This window comes from Suncus etruscus, chromosome 1, assembly GCF_024139225.1.
Source record: "Suncus etruscus isolate mSunEtr1 chromosome 1, mSunEtr1.pri.cur, whole genome shotgun sequence".
Lineage (NCBI taxonomy): Eukaryota > Metazoa > Chordata > Mammalia > Eulipotyphla > Soricidae > Suncus > Suncus etruscus.
The window spans coordinates 10,258,397-10,266,501 of record NC_064848.1 but is presented as its reverse complement, the minus strand read 5'-3'; the positions used below and the strand labels follow the sequence as shown (position 1 = coordinate 10,266,501).

General features: G+C 41.9%; 1 non-coding gene across 1 annotated transcript; it reads left to right on the top strand.

Moving 5' to 3' along the window:
• Positions 1–235: 235 nt before the first annotated feature.
• Positions 236–368, top strand: LOC126031272 (small nucleolar RNA SNORA51). The gene has a single exon (XR_007503266.1). It is a non-coding gene; the product is annotated as a small nucleolar RNA SNORA51 (small nucleolar RNA).
• Positions 369–8,105: the final 7,737 nt, after the last annotated feature.

Sequence of the window (8,105 nt, the reverse complement as noted above, 5' to 3'; positions counted from 1 at the left end):
ACTATGGTTATTTAGGACCTAGGTGGCACCTTGAATACCCCCTGGAGCAAATATCTACTATTTTTGTGAGCAATTTAGTTAAAAAAACAAAAAGCCTGTCTAGAGTACAGGCCTGTGTGGGGTGGGGAGGAAGGACACTTGGGATATTGGTCATGGGAATGTTGCACTGGTGAAGGATTATATATATAATATATATATGTATATATATTAAAAAATCAAAAAAAAGAAAAGATAAGGTCTTCCAATTCTTACCACAGGCTGTGTTCTTTACACTGACTGTAAAGAAAGAGAAAGTACAGTAAATGCACCCCATATACATTTCAACCCAGGCCCTTTGCCTGGTCTGTATTGTGAATTGGGGGACAAAAAAAAGTCACCTATAGGGCCAAAGTGAAAGCACAGTGGTAGGGTGTTTGCCTTGCACACAGCCAATCATGGCAGATGGTGGTTCAAATCCTGGCATTCCATATGGTTCCCCAAGTCAGGAGTGATTTCTGAGCACATAGCCAAAAGTAACCCCTGAGTGTTACTGGGTGTGGCCCAAAAATAAAAAAAAAAAAGAGTCACCTGAGATTACTAGGAAAATTATTCAGGGAATTTCATCAAAGCTCCCTGTCTGTATTAAGAGCCGTTAGAGCTGGTCTCAGATATTGTATGCCTCCTCCTTTTTACTGATGATCTATGGAACCTCTTTGCTTCCCTCGAATTTAAGTGTCAAAGAACATGTTATGGCTAGTGGAATGTGAGTAGAAGCAACAAACAATCACTTCTGGCAGAGTCATTTAGGAAGCCATGTTCGGTCCACTATTTTTCCTCTTCCTTATCTCAATGGAAGCATAAGTAGAGTAGGAGCTTTGGCCACTCTGAGTTCCAAAAAAGCAGAACATATACTACATAGCTTAAGTAACAGGAAGCAAAAAACCCCACTTGTTCTGTGAAGTTGTCGGGGCCTGGATTTCTTTGTTACTGAAGCATAATAAAGAATCCCAAATTCAAAGATCCAGGGATTCCCATGTATAGGACCTTCTGGCTTTCAGAGTTCTATTTAATTTAGTTCATTCTTTAGTTTACACAGTGCATCTCAGTTGTACAAACACAGAACAGTCCCACAGTCTATAGATAAAGACTGACAGCTGTTACTATCTTTTCTAAAGTAGTCTAGAAAATGTCTAACTCTTTGCACTGCAATTATCTACCCATGAAAACAGGTACAGTTGCCCTCAATATCAGTATCTAAACAACAGTCTTTCTTTCTATTAAAGTATCCTGTTCTAGCTATGTTGACTAGACAATTTATTGTCCAGAGTGGCTTTTGAGAGTGAAAGGGCCTGGGAAGATAGGCATAAACCATTGCTGTCCTGAGTAAACCAGGATTATGGGCCCCTAAATCTACTTCCCATCATCTTGACAATGTTAGGTCTGTAGCTATGAGAAAAATTCCTAGGGGCATTAGCTAAGTAAGGATAGGTCATCACAGACAGGAAATGTGATTAAAAGCCTACTACGTACGAACCATGAGACAATATTAATGTGTTTATCAGAAAGCGTTTTCTGCTTTCACTATCCTATGTGGCATTGGGTGGAATGAACACAGCCGTTTCCCTAAGTAGGCACATGCGAATAGCAGCAGACATCCAAACAAAACTCAGAGTCCAATGCAATCTCCAGCCATAAAGTATGAACACCCTGCAGAAACATTAGCCACACCTCCCTCCCACTGGTCATTCTGGGAGTCATTTATGAGGTAGAGAGAAAAAAAATCAAGAAAGAAATCAGCAAAAATATGCTTCTAAACAAAGTCACAATGAATGCAGTCTCAGCATATAACAGACTAATGTCAAGTAGTATTTGAAAAGGGGTTTCACATTGTAGAAGATTGTTGATTTCTCTAAACAGCTCTTTCTGCATTCTGTCAAGTTTTTGTTAAAAGACACTGAGATTTATAATCAGCTTATGCATAATTACAGAGGATCCTATGTTGGGAAACAGATAACGATCTTGGTAGAAGACTCTGATTTGAGATCTGTCTCAATCTTTATTCCTTCCCTTCTGGTTCATGTGACAGAGATTGTATAGCCTGAGCTAGCCAAATTACTTCTGGGTCCCCAGTTCAAGGATGGGGATATGACCCAACAAGATGACACTGATTTCTCTGAGATTGAGAGAGCTCAAAGGTGTGATGGTTTTCTAGGCTGCAGGATCAGATTACCACAAAGTGGGTGGTTTGAAATGACAAAATTTATTCTCCCACAGGGTGGCCAGAAATCCTCAATCAAGGTGTCAGTGCTGTTATGCTTTTTCTCTGAAGTGTCTGGGGAAAAATTTTTCCAAGCTTCTGCCCCTACATTCTGGTGTCTTGTAGCATGAGGCTGTGGCATTCAAATCTCATTTTTGATTTCGCAGAACACTGACTGCCCCTCTGTCTGAGTGTGCCTGGGTCTTCCCAGGGAGTGGCCTGTGCTTCTCCTTTTATTAGAAGGGCATCCCTCACCTTGGTTTCGAAGTCCACCCACCCCAGCATGACCTGGCTGTTCACATACATCTCAGCTGCATCTGCCAAAACCCATTTCCAAATCAGGTCATGGGGCCAGAGTGATAGCAAAATGTGTAGGATTGTATGTGGCCCACCCAGGTTCTATCCCTGCATCCCGTAGGGTGCCCCAAAGCTGGCCAGGAATAATTTCTGATCACAGAGCCAGGAGTAATCCCCGACTGCTGCTGGGTGTGACCCAAAACCGAAAACAAACAAACAAACTCAGGTCACATTCATAGGCACGAAGGATGGAAGGATGGCATTTCATCCAAAGTTTGGGAAAGTAGGAGACAGACACAATACGGCCCACAGCCCTTCATCAGAAGGAGTCTCTCCCTCTTGTTTCTTCTCCTTTTTTCTTGATTTATTTTTTGGGATTGTACTCCAAAGTGCTCAGGGATCACACATGGAAAGGCTCAAAGGACCATATGTGGTGATAGGTATCAAACACAGGTCAGCCACATGCAAGGCAAACATCTTTCCCCTTTGTACTATTGCTCCAGACTCTCTCCTACTTTGTAAGCTCAAAGCCAGATAAGTCTGCCCACCCACCCCTGCCTGGATGTAAATAAACAGAACCAGGAGATAAAGATCAGTAAAGGTAGAACCTGATTTCTTGACTCCTTAGAATGTAGTTATCTTTTAAGCCCAGTTCACCTTTCAGGATTCCCTGACATGTGATTCACAAAACTTTTTCATGTTCTAACATATTAAAGTTGGATTTCTGTCATTTACAATCAAGGGTTCTAATTAATGTATCAAAGAGACATAAAAAGTAATGCTTTGCCATGTGAGATCAAATAGTCTGCCCCAGTCTGGGTAGGGAAGAGAATCTGGTGGACTGAGAATAGATGGGACTCTACGAAACTATTTCCTCCCTCTTTATAGTAAGATGATCCTGGAATAACTCAGGTTAGAGATACTGATGTACAGGCGGTTTAATTTTTTCATCTAACTATGCGGGGTCCTAAACAGGGCTTAGGGGTCCCAGAGATCACTCCTTTGGTTCTCAGCCAGTGTATCAAACAGTTCCAAGCAAAATCCCAGAGATATGATGTTGCTTTGTTCCTGTGAGTATTAACGGCCACCAGTACCATCCCTGGTATTTTGCAGGAAATGAGGTGAGGTTTGAGGCCACAGCTGGCACTGCCCTGGGCTTCTTCCTAGCTCTTCCTATCTCACCCAGGAGATCATAGAGGGTGATAGGCTGCTGTATTGACTGGTTCCTATAAGTTTAAAATTTCCCAAAATAAAACATTAAGGGAATGAAATGTTAAGAAAATGGTTCTCTGGCCTTATATAAATCCAACATAAACAACAGAAAAGGTAGAATCATACAGAAAACAGACATTAACAGGCCTCAAAAGAAGTATTTTTAATCTGTGAAAACATCAACACAAAGGTTCTTTGCAGCAGTCTTAAATGTCTTGATACAAAAGCCAAGTTGACTTGGAGCCAGGGTCTTAAATAAGAACTCTGGCAGATGACCATCTCACTAAAAGGGTGAGGGGGTCTTGCTGAGAGGCGCCACCAATGTAGTTTCAGCTCCTAGGAGAACAATAGTAAATAGTGCCCAACTGGAGGAATTCATATTTCCTCCTACTTAATTACCCCCCCCCCAAAGTGGCTATTATCCACAACCAGCAATAAAGTGAGGGTGTGGCACAAAAGAAAGGCAGATTACTCCTCAGTTTTCTGACAAGTATAACTGCTCTGACACAGCATGCATTCCATGGTTTACAAAACACATGATCAGGGACCAGAGACAGTATAGGGTACTTGCCTTGTGTGAAGCTGATCTGAGTTCAATCCATCACATCCTAGGCAGTCCCCAGAACTGCCAGGAGTGATTCCTGAATATAGAAGTGGAAGTAGCATGACTGAATATACCCCACTCTCAAAAAAGAAAGCAAAACAAAAACCACCATAATGTGTACCTCACAATTGTGTACCTTGAGTCCTCCCTCTTCTGAGTGCCTGTCATACTCTGAGACTTTAGATCTTAGTCTAGCTGCCTATTAGAATTCACTTGGGAGATTTAAGAATAAAAACCTGATGCCAGCCAGCATTCCAGCCAATTCAATTGCAATGTCTGGATACATAGTCTAGGCCAGGGGTCTTCAAACTACAGCCCCCGTGCCACATGCGGCCCCACAGAGGAGTCTGATCTGGCCGCCAGCAGTGAGCTCTGTTTGGTTGCCAAGATACCTGCCAGCATATACACTCAGTGTCACGGTTTCTCAGGGATGACGTCAACCGCCTCTGGACACGGCATGTTGTGTGCTGGGAGGGTGGGCGTGAGGGCGGTGTTGAGAGGGACACTGATGCACCCTTGCGCCTGGCGCTTGGCGGGCGCATTGCTGATGACGTCACTGAAGGACACCGCATGGCGAGGAGTACCACATGTGGGTGACTATATGATGTAAAAAGGCACCTGCTCCACCCTCAGGCAACATGGTGTCTGTGAGCTGTGCATGCCTATCAGTGAGGTTTTCCTCCACTCCCTCCACTGCCAAAGGTCAGTCAAAAGTGCCATAGAAATAAATTTTTACCAGATGGGGGGTTCTGCCCGATTGGGCTGTGGGTGACTCATATGAAAATTCCCCTTTGGGGGTGGTGAGGCGTTCAGTGCTGAAATCAAAGTTAGGGGGTGGGCGGTGGTTGGGAGGTTAGGGGTTCGGTGCTCAATTGCCCATGTGGAAAATTAGGGGTTCGATGCTGAAGCATTTTAAAGGGGTTACATTGAAAATTTTATATGCATTTTGCAATTCCTTTTCAGTGTTCACATGCTGATTCCGAACATATCAATTTGGGCATTATATAGGGAGATATAACTGAACTATCAGGGACTGAGCTGGTCTGCTTAGAAAAGCCTGCAAGGGGTAAGTGTTCACATCAGGGACTAATGGGGGTTCATACACACATTTGCATTTCACTAATATCAGTTTGGAACCCTTAAGAAACAATGATGTCAAGAAAAAGAAAAATTGACGGTGAGTGTAGGATAGTCAAAGAACAGTGGACTTACAATTACTTTTTTATGCGGTACAAAGAAAAAGCTGTGTGTCTGATATGCCAGAATATAGTTGCTGTGTTCAAAGAATACAATTTGTGACGCCACTATCATAAAGATAAATATGATTGTTTGGTTGGAGAAGTGAGAAAAGATAAAATATTACAACTGAAACATACACTGACAACTCAGCAAAATACTTCTGTGAAGCAGAGGCAGTTAAATACTTCCTCACTGCTGGCAAGTTTTCAAGTTACCAAGCTAATGGCAAACCATTTGTGGAGGGAGAATTTGTTAAAGAATGCCTTATTTCTGTTGCCAAAGAGATGTGTCCATAGAAGGCCTTTCAGGAGTTACAATGACATGAAGAATTGAAGAAATGGGAGAAAATTTGCTGCACCATTTGCAAAACTTTGCAAAGAAACTTTGCTATTTTTTTCCTTGACACTCGACGAAAGCAATGATGTTCGTGATTCTGCCCAACTTCTCATTTATATGCGTGGGACAAATGAGTATTTTGAAGTCACAGAAGAGCTTGCTGCATTGCAAGGTATCAAAGGTACAACCACAGGAGTGGATATATTTGAAAAGGTTTGCCAAATTGTGAATGGTTTGGACCTGGCCTGGGTTAAACTAGTCAGTGTAACAACTGATGGTGCTCCTAGCATGGTGGGGTCTAAGAGAGGAGTAATTGCTCACATTACACAAGAGATGGACAAACATAACCATCCTCATCCAATTGCCATACACTGCCTCATCCACCAACAAGCGCTGTGTTGTAAATCACTGAAGTGGGACTCTGTTATGAAAATTGTGGTATCTTGTGTTAATTACATTAGAACTCATGCACTAAACCACAGACAATTTCAGGAATTTCTATCTGAGGTAAATGTTGCCCATGAAGATGTTCTGTACCACACAGAAGTTCGTTGGCTGAGTAGAGGGAGAGTTTTGAAACGTTTCTATGACTTACTTCCGCAGATTATAGCTTTTCTACTTTCAAAAAACCAAGAAGTACCAGAGGTCAATGATGCAGAATGGAAATGGCACCTTGCCTTTCTGACAGATATAACAGAGCTACTCAACAGTTTCAATCTGCAACTTCAAGGCAAGGGGAAGCTCATCTGTGATATGGCATATTATGGGAAAGCATTTGAAGTAAAATTAGGCCTTCTCATCAAACAAGTACAGGAGGACAACTTCTCAGTCATCTCCCAACAACTCAAAACCTGTCAGCGGACAAACCATTGGTTTCATTCCCAAAGGAAACATGTCTGGCTTCACTAGACTTGTTGCAAAAGGAGTTTCAATTTAGATTCAAAGAGCTTCATTTCCATGAACAGGACATACACCTTTTTTTAACCCATTTTCTGTTGAGATTGGAAATTTCCTTACAATTTACCAAATGGAACTGGCTGAACTGCAGAATTGTGACTCTCTGAAAGACGCATTTAAGTCAAGTAACCTTTTGAATTTCTATGCATCTCTCCCCTCTGAGACATGTCCAAATATCAGGAACCATGCACTCAAAATGGTAACCATCTTTGGTAGCACTTATGCCTGTGAACAGACTTTTTTAATAATGAAACATCTGAAATCTCCAACCAGATCAAGATTAACTGATGCCCACTTGCATCACTTGTTACGGCTGGCAGTGACAAATATGGAACCAGACATTGACCATATCATTAGCCAAAAGCAGGCCCACAGTTCCCATTGAAATACTGGTGCGTGATCTGTTTATTTATAAATGGTTTTCCTTTTATTTATATAAGATATGTGCAGTGTGAGTAGAAATTAGGACCTCATATAGTCCGGCCTTCCAGCTCTCTAAGGGACGTAATCCAGCCCCCACTTTAAATAAAGATCCCTGGTCTAGGCATTAGTATTTTGAGGAGGTTTTTCTAATGAGTACTTTGATTCATTAGAGGTAATTATAATGAACACTAATGGTTAAAAACTTCCACTTTATACAGACCTAGAGGGGTCTGTGCCTCACTTCCTGGACATCTGCCAGAGGTCACACCAATTACACTTTCTGCGATGATCTTATTCAATAAAATGATTTCCTCCCTCTTTATAGTAAGGTGACCCTGAAACAACTCGGGTTAGAGATACTGATGTACAGGCAGTTAAATTTTTTCATATAACTATTGCAGGTCCCCAAACAGGGCTTAGGGGTCCCAGAGATCACTCCTTATGGTTCCCAGCCCGTGTATCAAACAGTTCCATGCAAGATCCTAGAGATGTGATGTTGCTATGTTCCCGTGAGTGTTGAGGGCCACCAGTAACACTCCTGGTAGTGCATGATGGAGGTGGGGAGCATGAGGTGCTGAAATGAAATTTGGATGTACCCCTGACCCTGCATATCATTTTTGACTCCTCAAAATCAAGCTAACAATGGGTTGTCTGGAAGTCTTCATTACACAACAACTGATTAACACATATTTTGAGCTCCATATGGATTAGATAGTGTACAATGACAATAAAGAAAATTAGAACAAAGAAACATTATTAAGAAAGTCATAAGAAATGAAAATACATTTACAGTATACTATG